The sequence below is a fragment of the Panthera tigris genome, chromosome C1, assembly GCF_018350195.1.
Source record: "Panthera tigris isolate Pti1 chromosome C1, P.tigris_Pti1_mat1.1, whole genome shotgun sequence".
NCBI lineage: Eukaryota > Metazoa > Chordata > Mammalia > Carnivora > Felidae > Panthera > Panthera tigris.
The window spans coordinates 75,909,311-75,932,173 of NC_056667.1; the positions used below are offsets into that span (position 1 = coordinate 75,909,311).

General features: G+C 39.1%; 1 long non-coding RNA gene across 3 annotated transcripts in view; it reads left to right on the top strand.

Annotated features, from left to right (window-relative positions):
- The window catches only part of LOC122241513, a 166,085-nt gene extending 159,071 nt beyond the window's left edge, over positions 1-7,014 (top strand). For all 3 annotated transcript variants that reach the window (XR_006221683.1, XR_006221685.1, XR_006221684.1), the window contains one exon: positions 5,513-7,014. This is a non-coding gene — a long non-coding RNA (uncharacterized LOC122241513). The remainder of the gene's footprint in view (positions 1-5,512) is intronic.
- Positions 7,015-22,863: the final 15,849 nt, after the last annotated feature.

Genomic DNA, 22,863 nt, shown 5'->3' on the forward strand with positions numbered 1-22,863 from the left:
TGCCTCATGTCTGCTGTAAACAACCTCCCACCTGGCTGCCCAGCTCTAGGATTTTATTTTGTATTAACCCAAACCCCTAACTCCAAATATCTTCAAGACCCTCTTTCCCTCACGTCCATGAATTAATGTTCCCAGATTCATTGTCGCTTTGTGAACATCCATCTCCATGTTTGTAAACCTTCTGATCCTAATAAAAATGTGGCAAGGACCCGGACATCAGCCATCTCTTGCCTTTAATCCTGCTTCCTCTCTCTTGCTAGACAAGAGAGAACTTTAGACTTAGTGATGAACACTGGGTGATGTATGGAATTGTTGAATCAGTATATGGTACACCTTAAATTAATATAACATTATGTTAACTATACTAGAATTAAAATAAGTGGAATTATTATATACAATGGAATATTACCCATAAAAAAGGATGAGATCTTGCCATTTGCTACAACATAAGTGAAATAAGTCAGAGAAAGACAAATACCATATGATTTCATGCATATGCAGATCTAAGACAAAACAATTGAACAAACAAGGAAACTGTGACAAAAAAAATCCCAAAAAACCCTTGTCAGAGGGGATGTACATGGGGGATAAGTGAAATAGATAAAGGACATTAAGAGATACAAACTTCTAGTTATAAAATAAGTCATGAAGATGAAAAGTAAAGCATAGGGAATATAGTTAATGATATTGTAATATCATTGTTTGGTGGCAGAGGGCAACTACACTTATCTTGCTGAGCACTAAATATAGAATTGCTGAATCATTCTGTTGTAAAGCCAAATATAACACTGTATGTTAAACTTCAATAAAATCAATTGCCTTATTTTTCTAACCTGTTTCAAGTTGAGTTTCTGTCACAACTAAAAGAGACCTACATGCTTTTGCTTCCCTCAATATGTTGGCTTCATTCCCTCCAAGTAGAGTTCCCTATGAGATGAGACCTACAGTCACAGGCAACTCCTATCTATTTAATTTATTCCAACTCTACCACCAGTTAGAAAGTTGTTCTGTTTCCTTAGTTCCCAGGGGAATAATACTGGAGAAGAGCTCTGATTGGTCAATCTTGGGTCATGTGCCCTTCTGTGGTCAGGGGGATAGGGTTCTAAGATTAGAAACCACCCTAAAACCTTAAGATTTTGTGCAAGTAATGGTTCTATAAAACTCAAAGAAATGTTCCCCCAAAAAGGCAAGGTGTACTGGGCAGACAATATAATTGGTGTCTCCCACACCTATACTTGCCTATCTAATTCTGAGGTTTATTGAAATGATGCATGTGAAATACTTGGAAAATACTGCAACGTGAAATCTTATTGTTTATTTTTATTTTGAGAGAAGAGAGAAAGAGCACACACGAGAGCTGGGGAGGGGAAGAGAGAGAGGGAGGGAGAGAATCCCAAGTAGGCTCCACACTATCAGTGCAGAGCCTATTTCAGGACTCGATCTTACCAATAGTGAGATCATGACCTGAGCCAAAATCAAGACTCAGATGCTTAACCGACTGAGCCACCCAGGTGCCGCTGTAAAATCTTATTCTAACTTATTACTAATTGGGACTCTATAGATGACAGAAACTCAAATGTATCAACATAATATTTTCTCCTGAATATATTTTTTCAGACCACAATATTGGCCCCAAATAGTATTCGTATTGCTCCACTTGCCCACAGAGAATTCTCGTTTATAATAGAAAACTGGGAATTACTCTGACACTCACATCAACTACAGAGCAATTCTCTTATGAGTCACACAGACTATGTTAAATGCCAAATTCTTCCTTTCCCATTCACTTTCTTGTGCCTCACCTAGTAGGATATACAGGTGATTTCAATGACCTCGTGTTTTCAAGGCCACCAAATAGCAGCCACTGTCCTTGAGAACTCAAGGAGCAGAGATGTCTCAGTCTGGTTGTGCAATGCACTCTTGACCCTTGACCCAGTAGCGTTTAGTTAGGTTGGAAGGGGCAAAACAAATGTCTTTGAAAAAGTCACTTATTAGACAAATATGGAAGCGTACAGTGAAAATATGTAGTCCTTGCCCCTTAACTGGTCCACAGTCCACTACAGAACATTAATAAGCACAAGATTCTAACTCAATGGAATTATTGCCATGTTAGAGCAGAATTACTGTGTAAGCTCTCAGGAGGGGCAGTGTCTTAGTCGGTTCCAACTGCCATAACAAATACAATAGACTAGGTGGCTTAAACAACAGAAATTCATTTTCTTGGAGTTCTGGAGGTTGGGAAGTCCAAGGTGAAAATGCTGGCTGATTTGGTTCCTGGTGAGGCCTCTCTAGTTTACAGACAGCTATCTTCTTGCTGTGTTTTCATGTGGTGGAGAACATGGTGTCTCTCAAGGGCAGTCATCCCATCATGAGGGCCCCAACCTCATGGCCTCATCTAACCCCAATTACCGCCCAAAGGCCCCATCTCCAAACACCATCACACTGAGGGTTAGGGCTTTATCATAGGAACTTGGAAGGGAAATAATTCAGTCTATAGCAGGCAGCAATTCCTGCTAAACATTTCTGCAGAAGATGGTTCAGGATAACATAATAAAACCATAAGGCCAAACATTGCTAAAAGTATTCAAGGTTGCTGCTTCTAGGTAAGTGGATTTTACACATGTGTATTATTCAACTCTAGGGGGCACCATTAAGTAGACTGTTGTAGACTTGTGTGTTTATCATGATTTTGTGTGTGTGTGCAGAAGTCAATTGTTTTAAGGAGTACATTTTTCAAATAGAACTGAACATAGTAAAAATAACAGCCTTGAATATGACTATTTATAGTTGCCAACATTTATTGTAGCTTATTGTGTGCCAGGGACTATGTGAGATCCTTTATATATTTTATCGTTTCACAGAATGTCAGATAAGTATATCCCCATTTTACACCTAAAGAAACTGAGACGTAACAGAACGAGGCACACAGCTGCTAAGTACTGGCTGAGCAGGAGTTTCCATGTAATGATCCTACCTCTGACCTGTAACTGTAAGCCACTCTGCTCTCCTCTCCACGCCTTCCTTTTCTGGCTGACAAACCTTTCACCCATCCCTGAACTGGGTGCCAAGTCACACAAACAGACTTGGGTCCCCTTTCCTGCTGCTGGACCAAATTTCCTACTGCAAGGGACAAATCTCTGGCCATGCTACCCCTGGCCCATCGTATGCTACCCTGATGCAGAGTGTGCCTGGAGCTGTCAGCATGCCAGGAAACATTTAGGGCGAAAGGAAGGGGGGTAAAAAGTACAGTGTATGTGTGTTGCCAGTTATTTAAAGTAGGCCAATTACCTCAAACTGTAAAAACATACTCAAGTTTAAATACCTACAAATCACTTTAACAAATTTAGTAACAGAAAATTCTCACTGCTTGCTCTGTTTGTGCTGTAGCAAGTGCAGTTTGTTTGAGAAGCATGTGGTTGAGTAACTGTGGGTTATATTAGCAGCACTTCCTCTCTTACATGTGTATTCATAAGTTCTGCAAAAAAGGCCAAAGCAGTTATGTTTGTGCCACCCACGTGCTGTTATCTTGTGAAGACTGGAAATAAATCTCATCATTTCCTAATCTGATTTTCTACATGTTTCTGGGTGGCATTTTTATTCCTGAGTTTTGGCCCTGAGTGACCTATGGGAGGCTAGTAGGTGCAGAGGGGAGATTCTCACTGAATCCACAGGAGCTGCAATGTCATAGGTCAGGGAGTGGCCTGCCAGCAAGCCACAGGAACACCCAGGCAGCTAGAAGCCAGTCATGAACATAAATGGAGTACTACATGGCAAGGACCATGCAGAGGTCAAGGAGAAAGTGGCCAACCCACAGCAAACAGTTCCTCTTCTCCTGTAGCCCAAGGGGAATCAGTAAGGGGGAGGGGTGGGCTTCAAAACAATTACGCTGTGCTCATTCTAGAGTTATTATTCCATTTGGGGGTTAATTGCTGTAGTGTGAACTCAGACACTGTCTAATTAGGAATAAGCTTGTACTCGGGAACAATTACCCAGCTAATTGGTCTAGTGCACGTATAACTCTGAAGACCAGGTGGAAGAAAACAATGGTGAGAGACAGAGTCCTTCCAAGTCTGGGGTGTTTCATAGAAATAGCACAGAATGTCAGGGTTGGAAGAGACCGTAGAGATCATTTGAGTTACAGGCTCATTTTGCAAATGAGGCCCAGGCACACAGGTTGGTGGCAGAGCAGTGCTAGAATGTAGTTCCCTCCTGTCTCTCAGCCCACTACTGGCTGGCTGATACCCACACTGTTTGACTGACAGGATCCAAATAAGTAGAAACAGTGGTATCAAGTGGAGGTTGGAATCCAGGCCCTACACCAGGAGAGTTTTGAGAAGCAAGGGTGGGTTGGATGTCAGTGCATCACCCACCCTGTCCACCGGATTCCAAATTCTCTGGAAGATGTAAATGAGCAGGGGCCCACATCTACCCAGCACTTCCAGTTCTCATGTTTTTCAACAAAACCATTCATACTCTGACCATTTACTGAGCCTCTGTTATGTGCTCCACCATGTGCCAGGCCCTAGGCTAGGTGCTAGGGAGCAAACTTAAATAAGATGTAGTCCTACTCTCATCTACAAAGACAAGGGTCAGGTGGGAAGCTTCTAGCACAACTGGCTTCCATGGGATGTGGCAAATGGACAGATTTCCTAGACTATTTTCAGAGGAGGACATTGTTTCTCTGTCCATATTTCCTCTACTACTCATGATGTTTAGCAGAGTCCCTTGTAAGGGGGGGGAAAAGTGCTTATGAATCCACCTATAGAAGTTAGGGATAGTTGAAATGCAGAAAAATATCTTCTGGCTCAGAGAAAGCCAGTACATTTTCTTATATTTTCAGAATATATTCAGTACTACCTTCCTGCAATATATATACATAGATTTTATTTCAGCTTGCCTGAATGAAGAGAAAATAGACTCAAAGTTATGATAGGTCCTTTTAAGTCCCTTGGCCATTTGAAGACAAGCTATTCTTTATTGGAAAGAAGACATTTTAAGAGTATTCTTTGTTTTTTTCTGGGGAAACTAAATACTTATAAAGGGACTTTTTTCCTAGGAATTTTTGAACTTTACATAGTAATTGCATATGTATTTCAAGCAGTGTCAAAATTAAATGTCTGCTGAGAGAGTAAGGGAGGAGGTGTGGAAGGTGTAGAGGGGTGAACAATGGAGTGGAAAGTGACAGTTGATTAGTTTTATAAAAAACTACTTGCTTAGAATGATAACATGCACCAAAAGGTAGCCTTCACAGGCTGGCTTGTGTGTTAATACATTGCTTCCTTATTCATTCAACAAATATTTGTCAAGTCCTTAAATGTGCCAGGCCTTTTGCTAGATGCTGAATAAAGACCGCAAAACAAAGCACAGTCCCTGGTTTCATGAAATGGATGGTACAGTGGAGAGAAAATGTTACATAAGCATATGTATTGGTCAACCTAGGTTAAGTTATGCTGCAGTAACAAGTAACCTCCACATCCTAGTGACCTTTTGGTTTACTTTTTGTTCACATTAGGTCCATTGTAGCTCTGCATCCTGCCCTCTTCATTTTGGACCAAGACTGAAGGAGCAGCCCCTGAGACATGCCCTCTTGTGACAGAGGAAGAGTGATGGCCGAAACCACACAATGGCTCTAGCATTTTTTCCCCAGAGCACACTCTTTTGCCCAAAGCAAGTCATATGGTCTAACTTGATGTCAATCAGGTGGGGAAATTTAGTCCCCCAAATAGACAGGGGCTGGTAGAAAGGACAGCAAATGTTTTTGAACAAGTAATGTAAGTGTACCAAAAATTACAAGTAAAAATGTTAATGATAATAAAAGCTCTGGGGACAAGAAGAGAGGGCTGCGATGGAGAGTAACAATGGAGAATGATTTAGACTGACGGTGGTGGTGTTGGCAGCTCTGGAAAGGCTTTTCTGAACAAGTAACATCTCAGCTCAAACCCAAGAGATAAAGAGAAGTTATGCAATACAAGGGTTGAGAGAAGAGTAAGAGAGGAACAGCATGTGTAAAAGTCCTGAGGCAGAGAAGAGTTTGGCATGCTTGAAATGTTGGCAAGAGGCAGTACCATGTATTGGCCAAGAGTGGAGGCATCCTGGATTTCAATCCTAGGTCTATCCCTTACTAGCCATGTCTAACTGACCTATCTGTGCCTCATTTTCCTCATGTGTAAGTACTGGGTGTGCTTGGCTCATGACAGTCATTATTACTAATAGAAAGAAAACCCTGATGGCTGCAGTGTGATGACCAAAAAGTAAAAGAAATGAGGCTGGAGGGTACCCACATCTGTGGGGACCTGTACATCTTGGAAAGATTTGAATCTTAGTCCTAGAAGGTACTTTAAACTAGGGAGTGACTTAGTTCAGTGTATACTTTATATTTTCCTATTCTATTCTGGGGAGATATTCTCCATCTAAACAACTATCTGTTTTTGGAACATAATGAAATCCTGGTGAGACCCTGATGGACAAAGGGAGGCAGGGGTGGGGTGGAGAGAGAAATGAGCTTCAGACCAGGAAAGAATTGAGAGAGGGATGAGAGATGGGAGAAGAGAGCTGTCCCTCTCCCCAGTCTGCCTGATATGAGAAAGAAGGCATTTATTTTAACAAGCATGGGGAGAGGACAAAAGGGAGGCCGAGGGCTATTCTTGTTAAGGCCTCAGCAGCCGAGCAGCAGGCACAGTGAGAGGCAGGAGACTGATGGGGTGAGCTGCAGCCTGGCTCAAAGGGGGTCCCCTGACCTCCAGAATGGTGAGGGGAGAAGGGGGCTCACCACTGCTCCAATGACACCTCTATGGAGATGCTTTAACACTTCCAGACAGTCTTATTGAAAGTGGCCTGGTCCTCTGGCTTCCTCTGAACTAGTGCATCCTCAAACAGCCTTCCCCACCCTGGGAGCCATGGGTGCTGCTGGGACACGGGGGGTGAGGGGTTGGACAAGGCTCCAGAGAGTCTTGCACTGCAGTGCTTCCGGGGAGATGGCGCCGCTGCATCAGCTGGATGACAAAACACTGTTAATGGCACCAATAAAGAAGTGTGAATGTAATTTTCTCCTTCTTGTTATTTCCACAGTATTTGGCATATTATTTAACGGATCAACTGGCCAGTCACGATCCCTTCTGAAGCCAAGTCTTTCTTTTTTGTGCTGGAAGATTCCTAAAATGCAGGGCTGCTCAGCTATAAGCTCATCAGTTGGAAATAGGCCATACACAAATGGAGCACATGACTAATACCAAATGAGAAAGTGATTGAGTTCACTCCAAGTTCTGAAAGCTTTCGAGGAGAGCGGTTATAGCCTTTGAAGTACCAGTGCTTCGGAGGAAAGAGCAGCTAGGGAGGAAATGCAGAACTCTACATCTTATGCCACATTAAAATATATATGTATGTTAAGTTGGAGGAAGTATAAAGCTGAGGATATATGTGATGAGAATAAAGGCAATATTTTGGAGCTTTAGAGTGAGAAGGTCTGGCTATGGTCGTAGCTACCATTCCTAAGAAATTGTTCTGAACCAGGAGCTGTTTGGACACTGCTATATTCAGTCACTTAATGCTCCCATCTGAGCACTCTGCTTTCTAGGTGAATAACTAAGGTGATTTACCTAGGGTCATACAGTTTATAAGCTTGGGCAATCTGGCTTCAAAATCTAATGTTACCGTCACACACATATCCTGTCTGATATACAAAATGATGAAGAGGGGCAACTCGGACCTGAGCACTCACATCTGAATATACCCCTTAAATGCAAGGGGATAGGAAAGATACACACATAACTTTTTACATATATAAAAAATATATATATAATTTTATATATAGACATGGACATTTTCAGAAAGGAAAAACAAACTCTTATCTTTGCAAAGCAGTGTGAGGTGGGTGGGCTTTTCATCTTAATCTGTACAGTTATAATTTTAGCCATGGCCATGTTTTACTACTGTGATTAAACATGTTTGGGTTTTTTTTTAAGATCTAATTTTTTCCCCTAATTTTATATATGTACTAAGCCATAAATAACTGGAGGGTTGTTGATTAATTTTCAACAGAAAAAAAAAAAAACAAACTTGAAAAGATATGCTGATACATCATTTCCATGTGTGCTCATTTTTAAACAACCAAGATGGAGGTTGTAATTCCCAAAGCAGGGTGTTACAGCTTTGAAGTTTCAGGGTTGTCTGTTCATTAATTTCTCAGAGAGCAGGAGAAAAAAGATATTCAAGCCTAACTTCTCAAAGCTTTAGGATATATTCCTCCCTTTGCTTTTTTCTACATTCTGTATCTAACCCTTTGGCTTCAGTCTTGCCTAGTACAATATTTTAATTTTTTTTTAAAGTCAAGATTATTTGAAGCTAACTTAGGGGTAAATCTAATAGAAAAAATTATGTTTGACAACTTTATGAGTAATATTAAAAATGATGATGCATGAGGGGCGCCTGGGTGGCTCAGTCGGTTGAGCGTCCAACTTCGGCTCAGGTCATGATCTCACGGTCCGTGAGTTCGAGCCCCGCGTCGGGCTCTGTGCTGACAGCTCGGAGCCTGGAGCCTGCTTCAGATTCTGTGTCTCCCTCTCTCTCTGACCCTCCCCCATTCATGCTCTGTCTCTCTCTCTGTCTCAAAAATAAATAAACATTAAAAAAAATGATGATGCATGTATAATCAAATAAAAACAAATCCATCCATAATCACTTTCCAAAAATACCAGGAAAAGTGATAGAAAAATGGACTCCGTAAAAACATATTGTCATCCATGTTGCCAAATATAATTTCATTGAGGGCACTGTTGGATCTCTTTTATGCAGATCTTCCTTATACCTTTGAAATCAGTCCCCTCCTCTCTACCTGTGGCCAACGAGATGGAGACCAGAGCAATTAGCCAGCTTAATTTGACAGTTATTTTAAAAATTGGCTCTTAAATTAGGAGACAGCCCTGCCTAGGCATGTGGTTACTTCACAGGGGAGTTTTCCCCCAGTGTTTACTTGTCTATGTGAATTCCTGCTGTGAAACTAGTTGCACTGTTGAGTTGGGCCAGATAATAAGTCAGATTTGTTTTCCATGAAGAAAACTGCGGCAAGATTCGGATCATCCTAAGCCAATCTATGAGCTAAATGCACAAATTACCACCTAATTGTTCCAGTCTGAATAAAACTGACAAATCCACTCCCATGTTGCCAATTAGGAAGACAAGTCCATGCTGACAGTATCAAACATTACAAATAATCTTCTAAATTAATTTTCCATCCCTAATCTATAGATACACTCACAGCCACCAGTATATTTATTGAGCTCCCATAACGTGGCAGCCCCACTTACAGACACTGGCTATTCAAGGATGAGTCAGACATGAAATGCCTTGTAAGTCTTAGAGTCTGTGTGCTGTATGGACCATGGGGCACGAAGGAGGAAGAAATAAACATCCTTGGGCCAGGTGCTCTGCTACAAGCTTTAAACCAACTCTCATTTAATCCTCCCCCACAATACTGCCAAGTGGGTTTTATTATCTCTCCATTGCACACACACTTAGAAGGCAAATAACTTTCCCAAGAGCACACAACTGAAATGGGATTTGAACCTAGTGCTGCCTGACTCCTTGCCCACTAGCTTGTATTTTATGGTCCCTTCACAGAGAAAAAGTCCCTTTTCCTTCTGGTCATTTCACAACTTTGCAAGCTTATGATTTCCTTTGTTTTTCACAATATCCTTCTGAGGTTGGCAGGTATGGTATTACAATTTCCATCGTACTTCCCAGGAAGCTGGGCCTTGGTGATGCTGAACAAGGACCTGAAGGCCTGAGGCCAGTAGGGAGGAGGAGATGAGATTGGAATGAGAACCATTTCCTACTTCCTCATCCAAGGCTTTCCTCAGCATGCCAGACCTGGATCTTATGCTGAGCTGAGCACGGATTTGAGTTCTAAGAAAGCAAAAATAAAAACATACAACCCAGAATTGAGAAATACCCATAGGGAGTAAGATTTATCAGCATTCTTGTTAGCTAAAAGCCACTGTTGATAAGTGATATACTGAACTGCAGTGGAATTTCTAGTGTGCATTACACGTTTATTCAGCTGAAAAGGAGGTGAGGTGGGGGATAATCAGAGGTCAGGGAGAAGGACTAAGAGCCAAAAATCAGTGGGTTGAATGCTTTACACCCCCATGTAAATGCCTTGACCTCCTTGTCCCTCTGTGTGACCCTGTACAAGTCCCTTAACTTCCTTATCCATCTCAGCTAGGAAATGTGTTTGTGAGGTGTGTGTGTGTGTGTGTGTGTGTGTGTGTGTGTGGCAGCGTGTGGGAGATATGTCACCATACATCAAATGCTGTGGTTGAAGTGAGCTCCTTGGGGAAAATGTATCGCCATCCCCTTGCCCCCACCAGAAAGATTTTCTCACAATGTGGCGAAAGGTGCCACTTTTTAATAACATCATTGGAATATCAGCTTCTTGCAAGATACAGTGGGACAAACTGTGGCATGCCATCTTGTGACATGATAAAAGAAGAGGCTTCAGTGTGAGCTCCCAGGCAAAGTCCCTTCAGGAAGAAGGGCCTGGTCCTGCTGGGGTCACATGAACCAGGGGAGACAAACTGGTGAAGGAATGGAGACAGGAAGCTTGTCATACTGTAGAATACAAGCACAGACCTCTTGCAGTATGAAATACCTTCACTTTCCATACCTGGGGGTAAGTTTTTACTCTTTCTCTTTGAATTATCCCAGTGGTCGTCAGAAAGGTGGGGGAGCACCTCTATGAGCTGCTGGAGCCAGCCATCTCCTTTCCTAGCTCAGAGCGCTGCCACTGCAATTCAAACAGTGAGGCATCCCCAAATGGAGGCGGGCAAGGGCTTTGTTTACTCTTCTTCCCTTGGGGCAACAGCGGTATCTGACATCTGGGTGGATAGGTGCGCATCGTTAGCCAGATGATCACGTACAGTTACAGCCTGCATGCCAGCCACTCACACAGGCTCAGGGCCATGAGCTGGCCAGGAAGATGGGAGAGGGTGGCACGGTCTCTGGGGCATCTGCCCCTGATGGCCGGAAAAGAAGATTGCACTTTCCTGTGGTCAGCGTGGTATGTAGGGCAGACAGGATGGAACCTGATATAGAAGGTTGGGTTTTCTCTTTATACTGGACCACAGGGTTGGTTTGTGGGCAGGTAAATGCCTCCTTCCTACTCTCGCCACCAAGTGCCACATCAACAAGGCAGACTGGTTTAAGACAACTCTCCAAACGAGGAGGAACACTCTGACATTCAGGAGCACTTTATCCCCTAGAATCCTGGAACTCCTAACCTAGCTCTTAGCTCTTTGTAGGAATTCTGGTTCTGCCTATGGGATCTTAGGCGATTCACTTAGTCTCTGAGCCTCAGTGTCCTCATCATAAGGATAAGAACACTTGTCCTATCCAGTTGTAGTAAAAGGATCATTTGAGATGATATGTATGAAAGTGCCTGACAAACTCTAAAACTCAGTGTGCAAATGTAAGGGATTCTTAGTATGTTTTTAAAAAGTGAGGAACTGGAAGGGAATGGAGGCTGCCATAAACTAGTTACTACTTCTGCTATTGGCTGAGCCCCCAGAAAGCATTGCCTGGCTTGTGCTGGAGGTTCTTAGGGCCCTATACAGACCTCAGCACTACCAGAGTTCCACTTCTCTGTCTACTGGATGCTAAGTGCCTTACAATCACAGGAAATCCAAATTGCAAGGGACTTTAAGGTCATCTGGAACAAGTCCTCTTTGATGCTTCACTCCTCTCTACAAGTCAAAAAGCACGTATATCCTTTACTCCCCACAGAATCTCACAGGGAGCTCAGCAACATGCCAATCGTAGAAAAGATATTTCTTGAATGAATGGTTCAATGAATTAATGAAATAGGGTAAAGAATAATGCTGGCCAGAAATTCTTTACACATACTCATAGAGCATGTGGCTACATAGGAAGATAGCTGTGCGAATAAATGATAGTGCTAAGCCCAATAATAATTTTAAACACTGAGTGCATATCATATCCTAGGATTCATGCTAAGAACTTTACAGAAAGATTTCATTTAATTCTTAGCAGACCCAACTGAGGTAAGCACTATTACCCTCTGCAGCTGAGGAAACTGAAGCACAGGGAAGTTAAAAATTTGTTCAAGGGGTGCCTGGGTGGCTCAGTTGGTTGAGTATTTGACTCGTTTTTGGCTCAGGTCCTGATGTCACAGTTTCCCCACAGGACGTGAAGCCTGCCTAAGATTCTCTCTCTCCCTCTGCCCTTACCTCTCTCTCTGAGATATATATATATATATCAGAGTGTGTGTGTGTGTGTGTATATATATATATATATATATATATATATATATATACACGGTGATATATATATATGTATATATATATACACGGTGATATATATATATGTATATATATATATCAGTGATATATATATGTATATATATATATATATATATATACGGTGATATATATATATATATATATATACACACACACACATATATATACACACACACACGCACATATATATATATACACACACACATATATATACATATACACACACATATGTACACACACACCTATACATACATACATTTTTATAAAATAAAAATGGTGTCTGGCTCTTGATTTCAGCTCAGGTCACAGTCTCACAGTTCATGAGTTCAAGCCCTGCCTCAGGCTCTGTGTTGACAGCGTGGAGCCTGCTTGGGATTTTCTTTCTCCCCCTCTCTCTGTTCCTCCCCTGCTTGTGCTCTCTCTCAAAATAAATAAATAAACTTAAAAAAGAATCTGGGTATTAAAAAAAAATCATCCAGCTGGTAAGTAGAGGAGCCAAGATAAAAAATCCAAGGCTGGCTCCTGTGTTTCTCCCACAGGTCTTCTTTCACTAAAACTTACTTCCTGTAATGTCCCTCTAAGACATCAGAATTCTTTTTCTTTCTTGGTTCCTGGACCATTTGAGTCAACTATACCCTGTGCTTTATTGCCTAGAGAGCAAAGAGAAGAGGAGATAACACCACGTAAATTTCAATTTTATTCATGACGATTTTGTCTCAACTGATCCTTGGTCATGTGGTCAATTATGAACTTGACAGAAGTGTCCAAATTGTCACAACTATGGTTACACAGGCAAAACAAGTGTGATAATTCAGGAAAAGCCTCCCTGGTCTGGAAGGAATGGGAATTGTGACCCAAAGGAGCTCATATTCTTCAATGTCACCTTTTTAGAAACCTTCCCTAACCACCTATATAGAAGAGCACACTGTCTCTTGCACTCTTGATCCCCTCCCCTACTTTATTTTTCTTCACAGCACCTATCCCACCTGAGAGGAGATAGGATCCTCATTGCCCTTGAGAAGATGGGCTCCATTAAGGTAGGAACTTTGTTTTGTTCACCACCATATCCCTAATGTCTAGAACAGGACATGGAATATAAGAAACACTCAGCAAATGCTTGTTGAATGAATGTACTGAATTGTTTTATAGAAATATATAAAGACTTAGGGTAATGACTTTGTTCTTTATGGATTGGATTGTGAAATACTTGAAACAAAGATTCTGCTGGCTCTTTTCATTTCCCTGGTGCCTGATGACTAGGGTTTCTTTTTGCACAACCTTCAAAACCAGCTTCACTCTAAGTTTCCTGACACGCTGGTTTGTCTCAACATGTGTAGTGCCCCATGATACCCACAATTTGACATTTAGATTATTTCTTGCAAATAGTTTGAAGCAGCATCACACATCATGGGGTGACAGGACTTCCCCTAGAGTAGCTGGAATGTGGGAGATACAATCAGAAATGCTCATTTGATCAGCTACATTTTCCCCACTTCTGGAGATTTACCATCACATGCCCTGGAACTGGTCATACAAAGGTTTACTTCCCACTCACAGGCACAAGGCCAGCCAAAGATGGGACCAGTGTTCACACATGCCTCCAAAGGAAGACACTGCTTTAGGTTAAGGGTTATACATGCTTTGCTAGAGGAGCTGGAAAACAAGGATTTTATGGGCCACAGTGACATCTCCCTGCAAATGAATTGGTGATGTTAATCTAAAGGTTCATTAATGAGATACAAATATAAAATAACTGTAGCTTCTTTGCTAGTTACTGTCTCATACCACTTGTACCTAATTATAGAAAGGCTTGTTAAAACAACATGAAAACCCTAGAAAGTTCAATAGTCAGATAGTCAATTAAATGGATTGCTTTAAGGCATATGGAAAATGTAATGTGTTTCTCCCCAAAGTTGAATGGACCCCACATTCCTATGCTTCAGTCACTACTGATAACAGCACTTCCAAAAACCAGCTTGTGCCTCTTTAGAACCAAAGGTATATAGAGAATAGTTTTCTGTAAGATAAGCCACACACAAAAATTAAAATATTAGTTTCTACATTTCTTCCATCATTCTCTTCTTTTTTCTCCCCCAACATCAGATAGACAGAGTTCTTATAAATTGAAGGTAATAGTGAGATTGGATCATTTGCAGAAATCAACAGACCCTTTTGGATTAACATTTTTTCATCCTCCCCCCGCCCCACCCCAAATCTCTTAACTCCATAAGCAGGTCAATCGTTACAAAAGACAAAGGCTCATGTCTTTAGTCTGGATTAAAATCTCTATCCTAAGAAAATAGACTATTTTGTCCTAAATGAATCACAAAGTCAACAAGTACTTTCAGAGTGCCCATCTAGCTTGGTAGCTAGATGCTGCTGAGGATACACAGGAGGTATGACACATGGCCTCTGCTTTCACTGTATTTGAGTGACGATTAGTCACCTTTCCAGAGCTAAGCTGTACAGTACTAACAAGACTATTAGTTAAAAGCTCATGGAACTGTAGAACTGTGACTCAGAAGACACTTAAAATAATAAGGATGCCTAAAAAAAGAAAGAAGAAGTTACTGCAAATTGTAGTTCATGGTTTCCTGGTGCTTACTTAAAAATACCCATAAGCAAAAACCCTTCAAGCCTCAGTGAGGTTGTGTGGTTTTCAGCTTCCCAATCAGCTTGGATATCCATGGATCCCGCAGAGGGTTGCAGGAGGAGCAGCCACAGATATAAACAGAAGTCTTTGCTATCACATGGCAAGTAAGTGTCACATCTCTTGAGCATCCCAGGTATCTGGGGCAGCCCCCTGACAATGGTTGAAACGATATCACATCCAGCCAGAAAACAACCCAGCAGAAACAGTGAGATGACACATAAACCCACAAGCTCGGCTTATAATGTGAAGCAACAAGACATGAGTGCACTGTACTTCTGCAGCCACTCTAGAGAAAGAGAGAGAGTAAAATGTGTGAGAAAGCCACAGTTAAGTTACTCACTATTAGCCCCTATAGTGTGCTTCCAACCTATGCAGATATGTGTGTGTGTGTCTACACACACACATGCGCGCGCGCGCGCACACACACACACACACACACACACACAAGAATATCACAGTTAAATTTTTTACTAGCATAATGAGGAAAGAGACCAACAGAAGGAGCTCCCTGGGCTAATTTTCTAGCCAGCAGCCACTGCAATGTTCCCACTAGGAAAGTGAGAAGGAGTGAGAGCAAAGTATAATAAATAATGACTGGCTCTGCTGGTCAGGAGAAATTATCACTATGCTTGAGGGATCTAAGCATATGCTCATCCAGGAAACAAATCAGAGGTGGGTGGAGACTGAAGAGAGGGAGAAAAGAAAACCCAGAATGGTTTGGACATATCTTTAGGACATATTCATTTAAATTAAAAAGAAAAATTTTGAAACCAATAGCATCACCAAAAGTTACATATGGCCAAACCTAAAACTGTCCAAACATTGTAGTTCTCCCAAATTTAAATTGCTTTTTAACTTGTAGCTTTATATGGCTTTGTAGGAGGAAACCAAGCTATTTTACATTTCTCATAGGCATCTGCTCCAATCCATTATATTTCCTTTGTGTCCGCTTCTATGTCTTAGCACAACAAAAGACTCAGAATCCTTACTCTATGGTCACCTACAGAGATCTGTTCTGTGCAGCAGGAAAATAGGACTAGAAAATACAGGGAAATGCAGAGGCAAAACATTACCCAGCTCAGGAAAGTCGGTTTTGCCCAGGTTTCAGGGCTAAAATTTACTTTGATGTGTCAGAAGCAAATAAGTCAGCATCAAACCAGGGTGGGCTTGAATGTTCATAGGATAAAAGGAAAGGCTAGGCATTATTCATCTTATATGACTTTCCTATAAAATGAAGAAAACAAAACCTATAGGTTAAAGGATTTTTTTTACCTAATTGATAGTCTGTGCCCAGTGTGTGACCATGTGTCTTGCATATAAAGAGACTCAGACATACCAGTAATATATTCCTCAACAGCCAGAGGAGTAATAGGGTCTGGGTTTACACTGCTGCCTGAAACAACTGAAATAAATGAACAAAAACAAGAAAAATAAATAAGACAATAAGACACTAGATATTAAGCAGTGAAGGAGAGGTGAACCCTATGAGGGCCCAGATTAGAATTTGGAAGGGTTTCTTGGCTACAGTACAGGGAGGAGGGGTATCCAAGATATCACCTGATGGACTTCCTGATACAAAGCTGGGAGTCTAGGGATAGCAAGGCAACTATTGCTTGCAGGGCAGAGTAGCAGAGGGAGAGCTGTGTAGAAAGCAAGTCCAGGATATCTTTGAGGTTTTTTCTTGAGCATTCAGCTAAGTAATGAAATATTAGAAGGAATAATATCTTAGTTCATACAGGAGCAGGGATAGTGCCTGTTACCAGCAACCAGATAATGTTGAATTGAAGAATTAGAAGGGGAGTAGTACTTTAGTAGTGGGAAAGAAAAAATTAACTCTAGACTTGTTCTACCTAGGGCTTAAAAGCAAGATAAGAAAGGATCAAACTGTCTGCAAGTGACTTAATCAATCCTTAAAAATGCTCAAGAAGATTTACGGGAATACAAAATATACAGCACCTAATAAGACAAAATCCACAATGTCTGACATCCAATCAAAAATTACCAGGCATGAAAAAAGCAGGAAAATAAGACATAACAAGAAAAAGCAATGAATCAAAACTGACCCAGAAATGACACAAATGACAATATCAGTATACAAGAAATTAAAATGATTACTATATCTCAGTTTCATATGTTCAAGAAGCTAGAGGAATGATTGAACATAATAAGTTCAGATGGGGAAGCTACAGAAAAGTTTCATATCAAACTTCTGGTAATTAAAAATACACCATGTCTGACATGAAAAATACACTAGATGGAATTAACAATGGATTAGACATTGCATAGGATTAAGGAACTAGAATGCACAGCATTAGAAACTGTCCAAAATGAAACACATTTCATTTTGAAAGGTGAAAAAAGACTAAAATAAGAAGAATATCAGTGAACTGTGATATAGCCCCATTTTATTTTATTATCTCAGCGGGACAAGTAAAAGGAAGACAGAAACTGAAGAAATTAAAGGCAATATGGTCAAAAAATCTCCAAATTTGATGAAAACTTTAAATCCACAGTTCCAAGAATCTCAGAGAATCCAAGCACAAGAAACATAAGTGCACATCATAATCAAATTGCTTAAAACAAATTATAAAGAGTAAACCTTAAAAACAACCAAATAAAGAAGACATTGTGTATGGAGGAACAAGGATAATGATGACAGAATATTTTGCATCAGAAACAAATCAAAATAGAAGACAGTACAGGTAGATTTTTTAAAGTGATGAAAGAAAAAATCCTCAACCTACAAGTCTTTACCCACTGAAAATATCTTTCAAAAATGAATGTGAAAGTTTTTAGTGTTTCTGGAAATTTTGTACAGAGATGAGTAATGAATAAACAAAGTTTGGTATAGAAAAAAATGTGAAAAAAAACTTTTTACGACATGCAAAAGCTGAAAGAATTCATCACCAGTAGACATGTACTACAAGAATTGTTAAAGGAAGTCCTTCAAGCAGAACAAAAATGACACAAGATGTAAATTTCTGTCTCAACAAAGGAATGATGAGCATCAAGAAAAGGGACTATGTAGGTAAATACAATCTCCTGTATGGTTTATAACATATATTAAAGTGAAATGTGTAACAGCAATAGCTGAAAGGTCTGGAGGGGGAAATGCAAGTACAGTGTCATACAATTCTTAATTATATGGGAAGTGGTATAATATCACTTGAAAATAAATTGTGAAATGTTAGAGATGTATACTCTAAATGCAAAACTATCCTTTAAGATAACCAAAGGGTTATAGCTAATTTTCCAAAAAAAGGAAGTAAAATGGAATAAAAAAATTCAATCCAAAAGAAAAGAGAAAAAGTGTGAAAAAGCATCACAAGCATGGATGAATAAATAGAAAACAGATAGAAAAATGGTGGTTTTAACCTGACCATATTAGTAATTCATATTAAATGTAAATGATCAAAATACCTTTCAATGTCAGAGATTGTCAGACAGAATAAAAGAAGCAAGACCCAACTATATACTATCTACAAGAAACCCACTTTATTTATTTTTATTTTTTTTTTAATGTTTACTTTTGAGAGAAAGAGACAGACAGACAAAGTGTGAGTGGGGGAGGTGCACAGAGAGAGGGAAACACAGAATCAGAAGCAGGCTCCAGGCTCTGAGCTGTCAGCACACAGCCTGACACGGGGCTCAAACCCCACAAACGGTGAGATCATGACCTGAGCCCATGTTGGACGCTCAACCGACTGAGCCACCCAGGCGCCCAAACCCACTTTAAATATAAAGACATAAATAGGTTAAAAGTAAAAGAAAAGAGAAAGAAATAAATTAAAAAAAAAGCTGGAGTGTCTAGATTAATATCAAAGTAGATCTCTGAGAGGGGAAAAAAAAAAAAAAAAAAAAATATATATATATATATATATATATATATAAAATCAGGGATGAAGAGATTTTTTTTAATAATAAAAAGAAGGCCAATTCAGGAAAAGTTCATAAAGTATTAAATGTTTATGCACCTAATAAAAGGAAAAATTGGTAAAACAAAAAGGAGAAATAGATAAATCCACAATTCACGTGGTCTGTTTCAACACCCTTCTTTCAACAATTAGAATAAGCAGACATAAAATCAGCAATGATATAAAAGACTTAATGCTATCAACTAATTTCAGCTGACATTTACAGTGCATTTCACTGAACAAGTAAATACATATTCTTTTCAAATGCATAGACAAACCAGATTCTGAGCTGTAAAATGTCTTGATAAATTCAAAAGAATTCAAGCAATACAGAGTATGTTCTCGGACTGAAATGAAATTAATAATCAATAACTGAAAACTTCCTGGAAAATCTTCCAAATATTTAGAAGTCAAACAACACAGTTCTACATTACTCATAAGCCAAGGAAGAAATCAAAAGGGAAATTAGCAAGTATTCTGATTTAAGTGAGAATGAAAAGACAAAATATTACAATTTGGGGGGTGCAGCTAAAGCAGTATCTAAAGTGAAATGTATAACACTAAAACGTCTACAGTAAAACATAAGAAAGGTATCAAATAAATAATCTCAGCTTCCACCTTAACACCTTTAACTTAAAAATATCAGTTAAATTAATTCCCAAAGTAAGCAGAAGTAAAAAATAAATATGAGAGCATAAATAAGTGAAATAAATAACAATAAAAGCAGTAGTCTGTTCTTTGAGAAGATCAATAAAATTAATAAATTTCTATTTGGCCTAATCAGGGAAAAAAAGAAAAGACACAGATCGCCAGTATGAAGAACAAGAGAGACGACACCTCTGCAGATTCTACAGGTAGGAAAATAGTCATATTATAAACACTTTCCCAATATATTCTACTACTTAAAAAAGGGGGTGGGCTAACTCTCTGGAGATATATACTACTGAATAGGTGCAAAGTACCAAGAACTACAAAACCTGAATATCCTATCTAATAGTAGTGAAAAACTACCCCACAAAGAAAACACCAAGCTCAGATACTTCACTATTCTACCAGAGAACTAAGATGGAAATAATACCAATTATAGGCAAATTCTTCCAGAAAATTGAAAAGGAAGGTATGCAATCCAACTCATTCTAAGAGGTCAGCATTACTCTGATATTTTGATAAACCAAAGATAGTATCCACAAGAACATAGATGCAAACATTCTTAACAAAATACTGGCAAACTGAATTCAATACAGAGATAAATGATAGAGCATCATGATCAAGTGGCAGTTCACTCCAGAAATGCAAGATTGGTGTAACATTAGAAAATTCTTCTGTGGAATTTCCCATATTAACAGATCAACTCAATATATGAAGAAAAAACATTTGACAAAAATACATTTATTCTGACAAAAACTTTGTACACTGTGAACAGAAAGGAACTTCCTCAATCTGATTGGGACACCTACAAGAAAAAAAAAAACCTATAGCTAACCAGCATAATTCATAGTGAAAGAATAAATGCCTTCCCCCTAAAGTCAGGAACAAGACATTTGTATTTGACATTAGGTGGGAAGGACAGATGGCAAAAGGAACACAAGGAAAATTTTTAGGGGTGATAGAAATGTTAATTATCTGGATTTTGGTGACAGTATGGGTTCATAGGTGTATATGAATATGTCAAAATTTACAAAATGTACACTTGAAATAAGTGCAGCTTACTGTATGTCAATTTTACCTTAATAAACCTGGGAGTGGGAGAAGAAGCAAGCCACATAATGACCATCATTACTGTCAGATAATGTTTCCATAAAGCAAAAAGCTTTGCTTTTGTGAATCAATAAAACATAGTAAATTCTCACATACACACATCTACTCTGTAGAATATTGCTTCTGTGGATATGAAATTATTTGTTTTGGACAATTAATTTTGGAAATTCCAAATTGCACACAGTTAAACATGTTTCCCTAATACAAGACTTCTCAGAGCCCTTAAATATTTTACACAGTGAAACTTTTAAAGAGGAGAAACTAGTGCACAGCGTTTCTTAAATGTTTGCCCATATAATCTGTTTTTCAACGAGTAGCTAAAATAACTAGTGATCAGTAGATCACATGTGGAGAAATATTTGGATAGACTGGTCAGTTACCATTAAGTACAGAAGACCCAATTCTGGAGAAGTCACATGTGAACTGTAGTTTCAAATGTCAAGATAGTTTTATTTTAACATCCTAGCACCAAATTCAGCCTTCCTTATGAATTTCTGCTTTGGACACAACCTCCAAACTTTTAAAACCTTTAAAAGTCATATCCAGATTATCCTAATTATTACTTATAAAAATATTTTAGATACATTTGGATAAAAATCAGTCCATCAGTAACACAACTCCCTTCCTTTATACTTTTTAAGGTGTGTGAGGAAATTAATACCCCACTAATAAAAGGTATGAAGAATCTTAACAAATAGGTAGCTTGTTCATCTTCTATTTTAAATAAATACTGAAGACAAAGTTTTTTAATTATTCACAAACCACTCTCCACAATAGAATAGTACAAAAGTAATGACAAGTATCATCATTATATAATAAAAGTAATCATAATAATTGCTGTAGCATACAATGGGTTAAAAAAAAAAACCCTTTGTACACAGCACAGGGAATAAAGTCAATGATGGTGTAACAGCACTGTATGGTACAATGGTAGTTACACCTGTGGTGAGCACAGCAAACACAGAACTTGAACCACCATGTTGTATACCTGAAACTAATGTAACATTCTGTGTCAAATATACCCAAATAAAAATGTTGAATCATTTCTAATTTAATAAAACTTGCTTAATTTTTGCCCAAATACTTTATCTGTGTTCAGGTATACAGAAAACTCAACATTATTTTCTTTAATTGCACTATTTGCTTAACAATAAAGAGCTCAAAAGACAATACCAGAATGGAATTGGTTTGGCCGTAATCAACAACAAACTAACCAAAGATTTAAGTACCATAATTTTCCCTTAATACAGGAGAAACCCTGGTCTGCAATAAAAACTCTTCCAAGAGCTTTTTTGCATGGCATAAAGAGTTCTTGCCAACAACTTTATATGAATGTATAAGTTAATTTCAGACTTCTAAAGTTGATCCCTACTGGGTAGATTAAAGTTGCATGAATTTATAATTAAAATACCTCTAGGCCTAACTCTTTATGCTCATAAATGCATGGCGTGGGCCTTATAAATGCCAGTTTCCTGGGTCACATGCATGGCATTCTCAGGATCAAGATCTATCTCTATTTAAAGCCATTTAATAACCCTTTTACTCAAAATATCTTCCCTTTTACTTTGATTTGGGTACTGTGATTGCTCTCTGACCATGACATCTTAATTTGTATGATATGTGCTTTAGGATTAGGACATATTCCTGACTTGACTTATACCTCAGTTCCCCTGTTCTGGATTCTCAAAGAGAACTTCAAGCATATACCACACAGTCAATATTTTAAATAAGGTCATCCCATGTTGACAGTCATTTTCATTGCATGGAACTTTCACCTAGATGATGGTGAGTCTAGATTCTGCTAGTTTTGGTTTGTAGCACTTTTTTTCCCCCTCAATTTCCTCTGTTGGAGGGAAGGCAAAGTCTATGTCTCTGTTCGGAAAGACTGCCCTGCCTTTGTTTCACTTAATGTCACAATAGGGAGAGTAGAATGCAGTTGGTTACCAAATGGCTTTGCTCTAGGGCAATCACTACATTTTTTTAAAAAAATATAATCAATATGCTAAGAAGGGGAAGAAAATGGAATCATATAAAATGCTAAATTAGAACCACGAAAGGCAGAAAAAGTGTGGAAGACAGAGGAACAAAGAACAAGGGCAACAGTAGAAAACAGTAAAAAATATGGTAGATATTAATCTACATATATTAATAATCATCTTTAATGTCGGTGGTCTAAACACATCAATTAAAATACAGAGATTGTCAGAGTAAATAAAAAACAAGACCC